We start from the raw sequence: 16,515 nt of genomic DNA on the forward strand, positions 1-16,515 counted from the left end.
AAAATTAGAGCTAGTAAAGTATCTGAATTACATTCGGGAAACTGCAAACACCATAAGCTCAAAAGATTTCCAGCTTATCACAGTCATCACCTCCAAAAGCTCCAAGGAGCCTAAGTCAGCAATTTCAATGTTTTTCAACACTTCTTTTGTACAGACTAAATGTGATGATGTCAACAAAGAAGAACAAGGACATCACAAGAAGACAAAATTCTTCTGTTTTCCAGCGGCTCAGAAAACTACAGCAAGAGGCCACTGATTACATACAAATGCCTTATTTAATAGGTCACTATTACTATATTCTGAGTCAGCACTAATATATTAGTTGGGACTGTTGTTTATTAACAATTCCGTAGCTAAACTATATGAAATGGGACCACGAGCCTTTCTTCAATTACAACAAAATACTAATACTGTATCCTCCATCTAATGAGGACAGGCTTAATTGGGATGGTTGCTTTATTAAGATACCTCCCAGGAAACTAATTTGGTATAATGTTAGTGAATAGCTGTGACTGCTGTTTAATTGGGATGGTACTAACAAAAACTCTACTTAATGGGGATACATTTGGTCAGTACCAAGGGGTTAAGTGATACTTAACTTGGTGTTAAATGGGTGTGAAATTCTGAGTTTTGTTCTTTTAATGAAGACATAGCTAACTAGGGGTCAGGCAAGGAAAATGGGGAGCAAAATAGAATTCTACAGCTATAATTTTTTATCCTTTTATTTCATTGCAAGAACTTTGAAAATGGTGAGTGATGAGTTGGCAGCATTCATGCAGTTCCTTTGATATAGTCTCTTTTATTCATTTTCTAAAAAATAATTATCAGTATGTAACTTTTAGACTGACATGTTTTCACAGAAAAAAAGATTTTATACAACTGACTTCATGTGATTTCATTTTGCAGTTAAGAAGTGTTTCTAGGTGGTCACTTAGCAAAGAGTTATGGCAAAGCCTTTGCTCCACTTCAATCCCTTAATTGCAAGGGCTGAAGTGTTGTCTGAGCCTTCCATTACTCCTATACAAAAGGATGAAACAAGCAATCCAAAATGAATAAAGAACCATACTCAAGTCAGTTATCCTGCAGAACACTTGTATGCATGAGAACAAGTATTTGTAATAAAGTTCAAACTCCTGTAACAAGCAAATAGCTTACAGAGGCCTTCCTCCTGCACATAAGCCTTTTACTTAAGGAACGGGGGAAGCAGAAGCACTAACATTACCTTAGCAATCAACACATATATAGCAAATTACCAAAGCAATACACCAACCAGCCATTGTGGTATGTAATAGCTGATACAAGTTTTATGTTAAGAAGTTTTAGTCTATGCAATGTGAACCTTTAATTCTAAGCTATACACCACATCAAAAAAATTTATCAATACTAAATAGCAAACATCTGTAAAAATCAATCTACTTTTGTGGTTCGTCTGCAAATCAAGAAAGAACTAAATTGTGCGTAATAAACACAAAAACGGTCAGAAGAACTGCACAATTCGGATAAAGAGATAATAGGGTATCCTACTAGGGTATTACTGCACATCCTCACCTACAAATAGAAATCAAGGTTTATTATTGGTGACAGGAGATGTACTTGTTGACATTTAACAAAAATATGTACAAGAAATCAAGTTAAAGTCTATGCTTTAAAATCAAATTTAAGGTACAAGTACAACCTGGATCTCTAGTGATTGTAAAATAAATTTAATGTTGCTTTCAGAATTGTTTACTCCTACCAGGTATTAAATTATGAAGTCTTGATGACTTTTGTCATATATTCACTCTAGTTTAGGGTGGGGGTGTTGTGGAAAACATATGGTTCTTTCTTAAGTCCAAAAGCCATAGAAATCAATGACAAAATAACTTTAACCTCACAAGTTTCAAATCAAGGTCTTCATTATAATCTATCTACTAATTAAAAAAATTACAGAAACTGCCTTATATTTTGATTTCATTTCTCAATGTGTTAATAGAAACAAGATGAGGGAATCTGAAAACATTTGAGTGAAAGAACATACAAATAAACTTTCAAACTGTCTTTCAGCAAGCGAGTCTAAAGTTATTGAATATGTAAATTGCCTTATTAAAAGAAGAATGATGCCTTTTTCAGCAATCAGTTTAACTACATTGAAATCTTTCAATAGAGAAATCATGTAGTTCTGCACAGGAGAAGTCTTTTAGAAAAGGGATTCAGGTGTGACAAATCAAAGCTAGAAAACCATTCACAAGTTGAGAAACTATCACTATACATAGGATTTATTAGCTGCTACAATGCCATGATAAATCAACATCTTTGCCAGCCTATGCTAACACAATTCTATGGAGGTGTCACTGGTCTACACCAAGTTTGGCCTTTGGCCATGTCATTGACCGTCCATTCTCATAACTGCTACGCTTAAAAATTAGAGTTTTATGAAACATAGCTTTTGAAACAAGCCTGAGAGTCTGAAGAGGAACTTTTCCAACTGATCTTTATAGGTACCACATAGAAAGTTTTTTCAGCATTTCTGCTATGACTTTCTTAGGAATAGAGTCATTTACATGTTAAGCTTCTTTGCGTTCAGGTGAACCCCATTTGACAATCATCCAAATTTTTTTCTCAAAATAAAGGACTGATGCTTCTTTTGAACTTACTGGGAGGCCCTGTCCTAAACACAGGAGTACAATTTGGCATGAGAACACCTGTGATTCAGTCCTTCTCCCTGACTTTTTATAGAAATTTCTAAATTTGAAGGTCACGCTCATGCCTTCCATTTGCCATGAGTGCTAAGATACAATTGTGAAGTACATGAAAACCTTTGGCAGGCCAGGTCAGATAGTATATAGGCTAATAAGAATTCTTAGTGATGAGCTAGCCTAACGTTTATATCATGCAACCACCGAGGGATTAATGGTCAAATGACTATCAGGACTGACACTAGCTACCTCAGTTGAGTTCACTGATTGTAGTCTGAATGTGGCTTTGAGGGCACAAGGAAGATGATGGACCATAGTTCAAGAAATCAATCTGTATTTTTCCTGTGGGGACAAATAATCTTTTTGCAGCAACAGATCTGGAATGACAATGGAAAGGCCCTGGAAGAGGCAGAATACTGCCTTGATTTTGAAAGAGGGGGAATATGATCTGTAATTGGCCTGGTCTTTGAATTTGCTTATGGGTATGTCTATTAAACATTTTTTTCCTAGCTTTGTTAGCCAGGATCTTCAGTGTCCTATGATCTGTGGCTGATGAAGGTAGTTAAGGGAGAATGTTAGAATGGCAATTTGAGTCTCAACAAATGCCACAAAAATTAAAGAAATACTAAAACCTTTTGCAATAAAATCCTCGCAAACTTCCCATTAAACTGGGAATATTAGTAACACTTGAAACTTGAAATCCAAAGAGTTTTGTATTTCATAATCAAGTCTTTGGCTTACCATGTCCCTGCCATTTTTAAAATCAAAACCACAGAAATGAAACTGCATAAAGTCAAAATTAACAGGCAATTTCTTAAAAGCTTTTATTACATAACAGCTAAATATAAAGCTTAGGATGTTACTGTTCTTTGCACAGTACTAGAGAATCTCTAAAGTCTCCTTTCCCCTTCCCTCTGCCATTTCTTTGCAGTAGTTTATGCAATCCCTACCAAGTCTACCAACAGCTAATGTAAAAACAAAAGGACCCTGCAGACTTATCTACTTGTATGTATGTTGAAACAGAGCAAATTCTCAGTCCTGTTAGGGTTAAAGGTTGGTGGTCTCATTTAAGTCCACAGTGGACAGTCATCTGTATGACATAGCTGGTATGCCTTTTGGCACAATTCATTGTGATTGGCAGTATTTACTCAGGAGGGACCCAAGGCCGAATGATGAAGTAACTTTCATTATAGAATACAGACAAGGTCAGCTGCATGCAGAAAGTAGCAACAAGAAGTCCTGGTCCCCAAAGCCTTTGTCCTACTTGATGTACGGTTTTATATTTTGCTGATACACTTTAATGGAAAAAATGTTTTTCAGCTGTTAACTGCTATGTGCATGAAGGTTACCAAAACTGTGGAAAAAAATATGTCCCATGTACAAGTTAAAAAACAACTACGCTTATCTACTGCATCTAAAATAATCTAAGGCTGTCAGATGTTTTTTCGATATCTTAGAATGATTGATTTTAGAGAAGGTGTTTAGACTGTGTCTCTAAGGAAAGCTGTCCGTAGAATGGTAACTAAGAATAACAGTTATGTTTTAAGAGTTATAACTAGATTTGAAAGGCCCACCTGCAGAGTCTACAAGCGTGCTCACAGAAATGGGATTCCTTAAAGCTGGAATGGAGGGTCGGACATTGCTGTCTGACATGAATTTGTCTAATAAAAAAGAAAAAAAAAGAGCTAAATCTTTTCCACAGTAAAACAAACCATTTGAAACAAATACACACAAAATTCAGTATGAAATCAGAGTTGATAGGAATATTAATAGGAGCAATTCAAGTTCTGAGAGAGACCTTTTCCCAGAATGTTTTGTTTATTATTATCCACTTGTTCACATGACATACACATTTAACAACTGAAGTATGGTTTATGCAAGTGGATGAGTAACTTCTCAATCCTTGCTTTAACCTCAGTGCTGTGGTACCTTCATTCCCAAGCCTATCCCAGAGCAAAACCTCTGTTAAGATAGAGAAGCAGGAGGCAGCCTGTAGAAAATCTCTGAGGACAAAAACAAGACTGGAAGAGCTTTGCAACATTTCCCTTACAGAATTTTATTCAGACTTTTCTATGCCAGAAGATAAAGATTTTGCTTCTCTTACTTGGAAAAGCAGGGGATCATGTACATGCAGAGACTGATACACATCCAAACCTCGCTTCACAGCTAGTGTAAACTTGGGGACTGCTCCTCCCCATGCCAAGCGTTTTTGCAGTCTAGTCTAGTTGACTCAAACTTTCTGAGATATTAAACACAGTCTATTATCTTCATAGTCAGTGTCTGTTCCTCACAGTGACATAGTGTGAAAGAGTGACAATGTTCCACACTATGTATTTTGTAGCTCACCTAATCCCTTTCTTCTACCCCCATATGTAAAGCCATCTCTTTTGCACACTACTAGTCAGTATAGCTTGCAGGGATGAAAGCAAAATCTACAGTAGATAATGTATCAAATTTCTTTTAAATCAAAGACAAAAAAAAATGTAACAAACAGGTACATTCTTAAGTTAAAAATGATTGCACCTTGCTGGAGCCTCACGATGCTGCTGACTTATCTGCTGACAAATCATTCCCCTTATATACATCTATTTACTTTAATAATCAGTTAAAATGCTGAAGTTAACATATGCCATATTAAGTGGTGCATATGCTATGAAACAGTTTGTTTTTTAAAAAAGATAGTAGAAATACTTTAATACTTTTTGGAAACTTCTGCTCCCATCTGATGTTTTAAAACAGCCTTGAAAAATTATCATTTTCTAGCCCCAGCACAAAAGTAATTCACCCACCCTGTGCTGAGGCAGCTAAAGGTAGTGCAGGAGATCATAGGATGGCATATACACAAACAAAAATGTCATGTTGGTATACGAAAACAAAGAGCTCAACTTCCTTAGGGTCAAGAGAAAGGCAAAGCAGCTCAGAAATGAAACATCTCCTTGTCTTTGGGCAGTAAAACTTGGCTGGAAATATCTTCTGCACTTCCTATGACATGCAATTCCCAGCAAGACCAGACATCAAGGAAGGTCTTTCCCAAGGTATAGTGCCTAACATCCTAGCATACAGTGTCTTATACCACTGTAGTGAATAGATTGCTTAGGATTGCTTTCACTCAGATGAAAACAAAGAAAAAAATATTTTTTCCCTACTTGAGGAAAAGTTGGGGGGGTGGGGGGAGAAACATTTGATATAAAGAACCTCAGATGTTAGGTTGAGACTTCAAGGCCTTCCCAGACAGGACTGACAAGCTAATTGAGTGTTAATGTACACAAACACTAGCCCATCAGTCCTGAGCATCCAGAGAACAGATGAACATGGACCAAAACAAACAAACAAACAAAAAACACTTTACTCTTGTATGCTTCCTGCCAAATATTAAATATCCCTATACCAGTCCTACCATTTCTCGGACCCTATTCTTTACCATTACCTATTGAGTAAACATCTACATCTTGGCCTTGGTCTAGACTACTGGGTACCGAACCTAAAAAATTAAAGCAGCATTTTAAAACTAAATGTTCTAGTGTGGTTAACAGCACTCCTGAAATGCCCCAGGCTTCACACATCATTCTGATGAGGACATGTCATAGTCCGATACTGACATGTCAAGCATAGGAGGTTTAGACAGGTACAGTTAAATCACATTGCAGCATTGAACTTCCACTTCTAAAATTTTTATTTTGCTTGCACAGTGCATCAGAGTGGCTGGCTTTACAAAGTTGACTTGCCACAAAAATGAGAGAGGGAGGGTGGCTTACTAGGTCAAACACAAAAATAAATGAGTAGGGGGAGGAAAGAAGACCTATATTGTTTTCTAGACCCTATGCAGACCTATTCACAACCAAGAAAATTACTATCTGGGGGAAAAAAAAGGGGGGGGGGCGGAGAGGGAGAGAGAGAGAAGGAGTAGAATTAGCTGCCGTGAGGATTCAGTCCCTCATCCCTTGCCATCGTGCCCATTTGAACACGGAGTTCCAGGCTGTCACAGACCACTAGGCTCACAGACTGCTTGTTTCATTGATGGAGACAGTTCCCATGGCAGGATAAATCCAACTTCAAGCCACCTATGCAGTGCATAGCCATGCTGACCAGATCAAATTTGAAGCTTTAGTGCACGGCAGGTACTAGCTGACTCAATTAAGCTGAGCTGTTAAGCTAAATTTGCCATGCCATCTCTTGGCAGTAGAAAGTTCTCCATCTCACAAGTTTTCCCTGTCAAAAAGCAGCCCAAAACATCTTTCAGAGACCCTTGGATGCCAGGCAGAATTATCATTAAGAAAAGCTGCACAATAGCATGAATTGCTGTTAGTTTTAGGAGAAAACAAAGACATCCAATGACAAAATTGGTTATTTTGTTGTGAGAAGTAAAAAGGAGTCTGTACCATACATCATCTTCCTTGCCTTCCACATCTCCAAAAAGAGAAGCAAGGGTAGATCTGTTTCCACCAGTAGTTCTCAAAACACCACCAGAAAGAACAAGCCAAGATATTGATACAAGCACGGGGATAGTAGCTAAGGAAGCATCTGGATTATAGTAGCAAGAATCACAGATCAGCACTGTTCAGATGAGTATTTTGTATCCTACTATGTAATATATTATTTTGCAGTGATGAATTTGCTCTAACCAGCAATGGTCCAGTGTAGTTAAAAACCTAATTGGACACCCTGGCCAAGACTGATGTCAGATATTCCTGTATCTTTGTTTCCAGTCTCCAGTGGAATCCGATTACAAAATCAGCTGGAAACAGTTCCTGGCAGCAAAAAGACCTTTAGTTATTGGGAAACAAGACAATCTACTGTGTTAGAGGGAAGGGATAACAGCACTGGGCTTCTTTTTCAAGAACTTTTTTTGGAACTTCAGGCTCCAAAAAGCCTGAAGAACCTCCAAGTAAACAAGGCAACAGAGCTTGTAGAACAAGCTCATTTGAAACAGCCAAAGTTTCTTTCAATCTTCAAAAGTTATATACGCTTAATTATTTAAATCAAGTCTTGGATCCAGATGCTTCTCAAACATGGTATGTCTGACCAGCTGTGTAATAAAAGCATACAGTACTGTTTTCTGCAAAGGGATTTACACTTATGGCTTCAGCGAGAGCAGAGTATAGTACTGAATTTTGGAGACTGCACTAGAAAGGAGATGGGAGCATCCTGACCACAAAGGCAAGCTGATTCCAATGACAAAAGCATCAGTCAATAGCTCTGTAGCTTGAGATCATACAACTCATTGCTTGGCTGAGATCCTTTTGGGAAAGATTTTCCTATCTCTTCAAAAGGTTCCTGGGAACATGCATTCCTTAACCACTAGATTTTTGTTCTCTGTTTCTGTATCCTTTCCCAGTTCTCCCTCCCAGAGTTGGCAGAAGTTCACCAAAGGTGCTGATAGCCAAGACTACCCTTCCATCCAATTGTCCACAAGGGTCAATTAAATAACTAGTAACAAAAAATTCCTTTTTCAAAGTGAATCTTTGCAAAAGAGAAGCTGCCAATAAATCACACAAGGGATTTTAAACAAGTTTTCTTGCAAGGTAAGAAAAATTTTACTTTAGAAGTTATGGTTATGATTTTAAAATATGTTTTTTAGAATGGGATGGCTGAAGCTGAATCTACTTTCTTAATATTCATTTTTTTCTTACTTCTCTTTTCAGTGGAGGTTCCAAAACCAAGAGATAGTTGAACTCCACATAAAATACAGATACTCAAATATCGTGTTCAAGAATATTCAGAATTTTTTTTCCTAGAATCACATAGTCTCTGCTGAATTCTAATGTTTTCTAAGACAGAGCTGATCAGACAAAGATAGAGCTTCACCCTCCTTTCAGAGTTGGAGCCAAAATCTTGGAACAAACTGACATCTTTTCCCAAACTTTTGATTGGGCTGTTTTGCACAAATTTAAACCCCTCTGTCCTCTTAGACAAAAGTTTAGATTCCATTTATTTCAGGAACATGACACCTCCAGGGTGGCAAGATTCTTGTCTTAGAACATCATAGTGATACAAATTCCTAAGATTTACACCTTTTATCAAAGAGTCTTCTCACTGAAGCTCAGAAACACACTAATAAACTACAATGAAGAGTAACAAAATCTTTGGTCTTATAACATGGATTTTTTTTTTTTTAAGTTTCAGTCAAAACTCTTTTCAGTCCCCGCATCCACTTCCCTTAAAGAATTATAAAAGAAAAAAAAAAGGCAATTTTGTGGTTCAAGACTAAACCTTTGGTTGTTTGATGACAATCAGAGGTCAACTCATTTTAAATTGCTTGATCATGTCATTTTACTTGACCATTTTTGCCTTAATTGCAGATCACATTGGCGGTAGCACAGTATTCTATAAATACTTGAACAATCTGTTCAATAGAGTGATAAAACTAAGCAATTTAAAAAATAAGTTGAGCTATGTCACCTTCTTGTCAACTAAGCTACTAATTTAACTATATGTAGAACTTATATAATGAACTGCTATGCTGAGCACTGAGCAGAATTTCTAGTTATTCACTTTCAGTGCTCATTAAGGTGAGAGATGACAGGACTGGCCACGTGTTCCTCTACAGCTGGATATCACCGAGCTTATAACTAACCTGGCTAGAACAGAATTAAAAACCACTTACCAGCATTTAAGGAACGGAGTATTTCAGCAATAGGTTAGTCCTGCTTGCCCAGAGTCTTCATGCTTTTGCTGTAATACTCTACTATCATCCACAGTATTAAACAAATTATTACAGCCATTTACACAAAACAGCTGCTAACAGTTGTTTCCCACTACCATCCAGATCATAATCCCTTTCTATATTGCCTTACTCGGCTCTCCTTACTTTCGCTATTGTGTTCCAGCCTCCTGGGCTTCACTTCCTCACCCTACAGCACTTCCTCATCACACAGACTATTTTAGAATGACCCGCACTATCTGCTTGTATTCCTGTTTGTCAGTCTCACTTCTGATCTGTCAGAGAAAAGGCTTCTTTCAAAGGCTGAACTCTTCTCAGTGGTATAGACAGACAACAAGGAAGCACATTACATCTCTGAATCCAGGAACCTCAAAAGCCAGTTTGGGAAACACAACATGGAGGCATGACTGCTCCCAGATTTTGCAGCTGTTAGCAGGTGGTTGAAACACAGCACTTTGCTAGCAGTGCTGCCCTCCGCTTCAAAAACATCTTTTCCTCAGAATCACTGTTTGGGAATGCCTGCTGTATCTACCAGGCAGCTTCTTAATAAAGCCTGCTGGCTGTGGTCCTTCATTCGGAAAAACGAAGATTTGGACATTAGAGAGAACACATCAGATTATTATGAAACACACAGAGAAACATACAATATCATCCATACTTTCCAGTAGCTTTCACTGGACCGTTGATGGAAAAATCATGATTTTGCAGTTCAAAGCAAAAGGGAGATTCATTGTATATACTGTCCACTTTTAATTAGATATGAATGCCAGCTGAAGTTTTTCTCTCAGGTGAGCACTATTGGATTCTCCCTCTACCTGCCCGATTGCATAGAGCTCATAGGAAATGAATATCCTGAAATCAGTATCTAACTGTTAAATTTCTTTGAAATGGGGATTCAGAAGTTATATGAGAGGGACCTACAGAACCAAACACATTGCCTCTGCTTTGCCTTTGCAGAAAACGGGGAAGAGGGGTAAGGAAAGGGATCAGTTTTAGTTTATTGTACTGCAAAAAGAAGTCTTAACATTACTTGATAGAAGTCATTGTACCCTTCTGTTCTGGGGAGCTGCCCTTGCTGAGTTCTGTTTGCTCAAGGAAATGACATGGCTTAAATTTTGATGTATATCTCTTCTTTAAGGCATGTTATTACTGAGAGAATACTTGTAAGTGTTAAAAGGTACTTTTCACGTGGATTTGAAGTGATTATATCAGAGCTGAGGAACATTTTTCTTGCTGAGGGCAAAACAGACTTTTCCAATGCATTTGGCAGGCCACACTAACACACATCTTAATGCTAACCCATAGTAATATGAAAAGAAATAATCTGACCACATAGGCTACAAAAAATGGAATCACAGGTAGTAGCTATCCCCAAGCCTTCAAGTTGCCCAACCCCAAGTTACATAATAAAAGACAAAGATTAAATAACTTTCAGGTCTTGTTCTCGTAGATTTTCCTCTTAGACAACTCCTATCACTGTCTATTCTCCATGTAGCACCTTGTAAGCAAGGTTTTACATCACTAGAGTTACTGTAATGCCAAAGGTATGCAGATATGGAATTCCTATAGAATTCCTATAGAAATCTTACTGTCTACTAAATCCATGTAAATTGTGGATCTGGATACCTTTAAGGGTCTAAGCCTTTTTGCTTTTAGCTTCTTACTATTACAGGGTCAAAACTGTTATCATTTTAAAATGAACATCTTAGGGTTTTAATTATTGTCTTAGTACACTTACCAAAGCTTGAAAAACATGCTAGTAAAACTGCAAGAGCAACCTACTTTGCCTTAAGATTTAAGAAGGCAGACTTCTTCCTAAGACATAGGCATGGATTTATGCATTATCAGAGGCAGCTACTATATATATATATATACACATATATGGAAATATATATGTACACACACATGTGCATGTTTCCATCTTTCAAAGCATGACAAAAAGAAGCTGCCAGAGCAAAGGAAGTTCTTCCCCTATTCCTTTAATTCATAAAGGGGGGAAATGGTTACAGTTTACCCTTAACTCCTCCTTTCCCATAGATGTAGTTTCCCTTCTGCTCTTAGATTGTCTGCAGAGTTTTCACGTAATTCCCAAGTACTGATTGAAAATGGACATTTCAAAAGGCCAAGTCACCCAGCAGCAAACAGCTGCACAGCAGTAGCAAACACACATCTTGCAGGGGAGCAAAGCCTTTATTTAATAGGACTTTCTCACACATCCTCAACCTCTGTGTCACCACACAGCAGAAGGAGTTTCCTCCAGCATTAGGAGGCACACATTGCCAAGAGAGTGTGAGCTTGCATGCACAATCTGGTCTGGGTTCCCTGGCTCAGTGTATAGCTGTAACAGCCCGCCCTTCCCAAGACAAGAACCTTTTTCTGCTGCCAGTAACTTAAAAAGTCATGTCATTCAAATAGTTTAAATCTGTCCTGAGGAATCAGAGTCAAATCACATTCCTGATGGGAACTGTTAAGACTGCACAAAATAAAATTTGTTTCATTTCCTTCATTTGGAAAAAAAATATTCCCAGGAAATTACATTAAGACTATTGAGAGAACATGATTTATGTTATAAAAGTCAAGCACTTAGAAGGTAGGGAATAGGCAGTCCGTATGACTTCAAGTCTGGCTTATACTCAGGCATAACATAGACGGCCTTCAATTACATTATGGCTTTTCACCACATGAGCCATGCATCATGCAGCATAATAGAGGGGGGCACTGATACTCAGAGAAGGAGACACCTGTTCTAAGAATCCCTTTCCCACTCACAATTTGGGTGTCTGACCTCCAATATAATTTTTGCAAGGAGCGTAGAATTGTTTTGACATCTACCACCAGAGTATATACATGCCTCAAAAACACTAATGGACATTTCTCCACAGGGAGATGGACAATACTGTTTTTCCCGTTTTTACAAACGGCAGATACACTTGCCAGAGTTCCCAAATAAGGCTGGGTCATAAGTCAGAGCATATTGTCTTTTTGGCCACACATTCCAGCTTCCAGATATACATATGCAATTACTGCTCGACTTTGTCGGCTTTATTCACCATTGTAAGGGCTTAGGAGGTCTATGTTCACACCCTATACATCCCATGTTGAACACCCAGAAAATAGGAATGTACTGATAATGGCACATATCTGAGTTTGTGACTGAAGTCCTTGCAAAGTTAGAATGGAGTCCTCTTTTGTATTATTTATTAGCATGTTTTATCTACGTCTTCTCTCTTCTTGCAATAAGAGGTGTTATTTTCAGTTTTCAACTGCTAGGGTTACCAAGGCAAGGAGCTTGCAACAATGCCTTAAGTTTATTTCCAGAACCCAGCTACCTCCCTAAGAGGGAGGTATCCCATACAGGGCTGGGGAGGGGGGAGTATTACATGATCGCAGAGCTGAAGACAATGTAAAATATAAATGTACAACATAAACAATGTAAATGGAAAAATATATATGTACCAGCCAAAAAGATTCAGCTTGAATGAGTAGCTTAAATTCTGACATTTTCTAAGTTGAGCGCTTGCATGTGCTGCTACAACAGCCTGTTATATGCACAAAACCCTAAGGGTTCTTTAGTTAAAGCAGTTTTACAGATAAGTTGTTTAAAGAGAGCAGTGCAAAATAATAATCTTATTGTTTTCTACATTCTTCTGACTTCCCTTATCTCACTTTCTCAAAATGGCAATCCATCCCCCCCCCCCAGAAGATATTATTTCTTCACCTTGGATTCTTTTCACATGACTCAACTTTCTATTATAGCTTCAACTCTGAATTTGCAGAGAAGGAAAGAATAGGATGTGAAAGTTGCAGTAAGAGAAGCAATTTATGTGCAACGAATATTAGCTTTTCTACAATGTCGCAGTGAGTGTGATAAGAAGCAGGCACCCATGTACTGTATGCACAGAATGAAACCTTTCCTTAGCAAACAGAAACTGAAATGTTTGCCCAAAGGATCAAAGATTCACACTGCAAAAGACTAATATTAGAGGGCAAGATAACCAATTAGCGTTCCCAGGCCATGTACTGAATTGAGTATTATATTTAACTCGGGTATAAATTCCATCCTTTGCCCTCTATAAACTACCAGGGTGACACAGACCCTGTGAATATAGGAAAGATGAGTCATTTCTAACAAGATCTATGTATAAAAGCATAGGCAAATTCATACACAATTCATTATCTAAGGATCTGTCATTAAATATAGGAGTCACATTTCTAATCCAATGCCTTATCATTTTTTCATATGCCAAAACACAGCAAAGAGAAAGGTAAATTGTGAAGCCTTAACAGGGGTTTCTGACCACTCAAACTGTCCAAGTCAGGGGAATTTTCTGGAAAAATAAAGTACTAATCAAAGTCGGGTTTGGCTTTTGCAGTTTGATCCCATGCATAGTAAACTGGAAGGTGAGGTACCATAATTTCTTAAAATATCACTACAAATTGTTTCTATCGCATCCAGAAGGTTCATCTCATCATCTTCATGTGCTAAATACATTGAATGAGCAGTTCTATAATAAATATGGTAACATCTGGAAGCCTACAACATTCAGCACTGTTTAGTTAATATTTAAAAGTGTGAGCTCTGTAAAATTCAAGTGGAAGAGCATTGACTCATTGCCAAGGATAGGAACTGTGTTAAGGAAATACAGCAGGCTACATGGACTCTGAGAACTAATGTACTATCTCCTGTTTCCAGCATATTGTTATTACTATAAATGATAAAGATAATTTCTTATTTAATTTTATTCTTCATCGGAGTACTTCCATCCCATTCGTTTAGCTTCTCTTTTGCTCTTTTTCAGAAAAGATGAGAAGGCCCACTGTTGGCCTAATACATGCATCGCCTCCCCTTTCTAATAATGCCCTTTACATTAGTGCCAAACAGTGAAGCTCTTCTAAAGCACTGGAGTAATTCTGTAATGCCCTTACCGTTGTGGAAATGCTGAGCAAAACCCTTGCACAATGGGTCTCCCTGGCACTCTTTAACCCTGTTGGTGAAGATAAAATCTCATAAATCTAGGTAACTCTTTAATTACACCTTAGGAGCACTCTGATATTATAACTGCAATGGAGTAATAAAGAACACGCTGACAATTAGCTCTGGTAAGTCTACACTTTATTGAAAAGGGGGAAGTGCTTCTAGGGTTAAACTAGAGTAGCTTCATGGGTTCTTTGGCTTGGTCACTAACCATTTGTAGAAGTTTGAATGTATGTATAAAGCAATTCTAGAGTTCTTAGTTTTAGAAAGCCATTTTGGTTTTGGAAAAATTAAAGATATCAGTACGCTTTTGCTGTGTACAGTTCTTTCCAGTTACAGTTCTTTTTCACCACATCTTTATTTGCAAATTAGCAAAGGTAGACCTCTTACTATGGCTTTGGAGTTCTGGTAAAATCTGGCAGAAAAATCAAATCATGACCAGCTTATGGTGCAAAGACTAAAGAATACAGCTTTGCTTTTAAATGTCAATGCTACATTTGCATGTATTTTCTCTCTATGCAAGCTATTTATATCTTAAGCCAAAGCATACATTTTAACTTGTGTGAATAATGCTGAAAGAATAGTAAGTTCTTTTACTTTGCTAATTAAATCATCTTGAAAAATGGTCTAGGTAGTAAGTGACAGGATTAACAAGGGCAGTTTGCAGGATTTTGATGTTTTCTTGATTAGATCAGGAGTATTTTATATAGCAGCAGTACTTGATGAAGTAGTTTAAGCAATGTGAATGAATGCATGACCCTAGTTTATCTCGGTATCTCCATAAAGAAGCCATCTTAGCTGTCAAGGAAGCCCAACCAAGAGTGAAAATGACCTCAGCTCACAGCTAAGCAAAAGGTCAGCCAAAAAGAGGAGGAAGAAACATTATTCTTAGTTCTGATTCTTTGGGTTAGCCAATGCTATTCCTAACTAATGTAATGTATCGTACTGAACTTTAATAGGTCAATATTATAGAAATATTAGGTCAACAACCCACAAACTTATTTTCAATTTTCCTTTTATTTCTTCTCTGCAAAACTAATACCTTTCCTATTAATGCAGAGGAGCTTGCTGAAACGTGAATGGGGAACATATTTTTAAAAAGATGAATTTCCAGATATAGGATCTAAGACTCTTTTTATGAAATAGTAGCAGAGATCATCAAAACACTTCTGACAACAGCCATGCAAATTCTCCTAGCCTTTTTCCAAATATGACTCCTAAACATTTCTATTTTTAACCCAGAAGTAATAACTGTCAAAATGTTTACATATAGTGACTACCACCTGAGGTCTCAGAGTGCTCTGTCAATATCCAATTAATTGCATTATAAATTTTATAGAGCTGGAAAGTATAAAAATTCCCATTTTACAGATGGGGAAATGGGGATATTAAGAATTCATGCACTCAGTCACACAGGAGCTAGGAAGAAGAGGGATAGAATGAAGAACTCCAATTGCCCAACAGCAGAGCTCATTAGATAGAAGTTGAGCAAAGAAAAATATTGCATTTGTCCTTGTGATTTCAGTCTTTTAGATATGAAACAGCTTAGTACTAACACAATAGCAACACATTTCCATGGATTGCTCCAGGAGGAGGGCAATTTGGAGCAAGTTACAGTACCTCTTTGGCCAAAAGCAACACAAAGACTTTTACAAAAAAAGAAAAAATGCAAAATAACAAATAGTAGTATATTTTTTTCATTGAAATATTAAAAACAAAGGCAAATAAAAGCCAGTGAGGATTATTAAAAAGCTACCCTATCTTCATAAAAGTTCAGGGTTGGTAAATGCAATAGTCTAGATATAGTTTGCATATGTTATATTAATCCTGATCATACTTAAAATGGTAGATGTAGTGTATAAAGAGATCACATTCAAAAGCATTTTCTGCTATCTGTTTAAAACAAGATCACTCACAGAAAAAGAGCTGGGAAAGACTGCGTCCCCCAGTTCCAACCTGTAACTAACAGGTGTTATTCAGGAACTGGACCTAATTTGGCTTTATTTGTAAGGCTGCATGTATCACATTTTGACAGATCTGTGTGCTTAGAAGCAGCATGATTTACCTCATATTCTGGTTAGACTCATCTCTGGGCAGGTCTTTTCCTCTTTGCTCCTTCAGCATAGTCACTACTTCATCTATGCTTATGCCTTACATCTACTCCAGTTCTATCTGTAAAAAGAGAGGAATATTTTGCACTGTTG

The sequence above is a fragment of the Rhea pennata genome, chromosome 13 (assembly GCF_028389875.1).
Source record: "Rhea pennata isolate bPtePen1 chromosome 13, bPtePen1.pri, whole genome shotgun sequence".
NCBI lineage: Eukaryota > Metazoa > Chordata > Aves > Rheiformes > Rheidae > Rhea > Rhea pennata.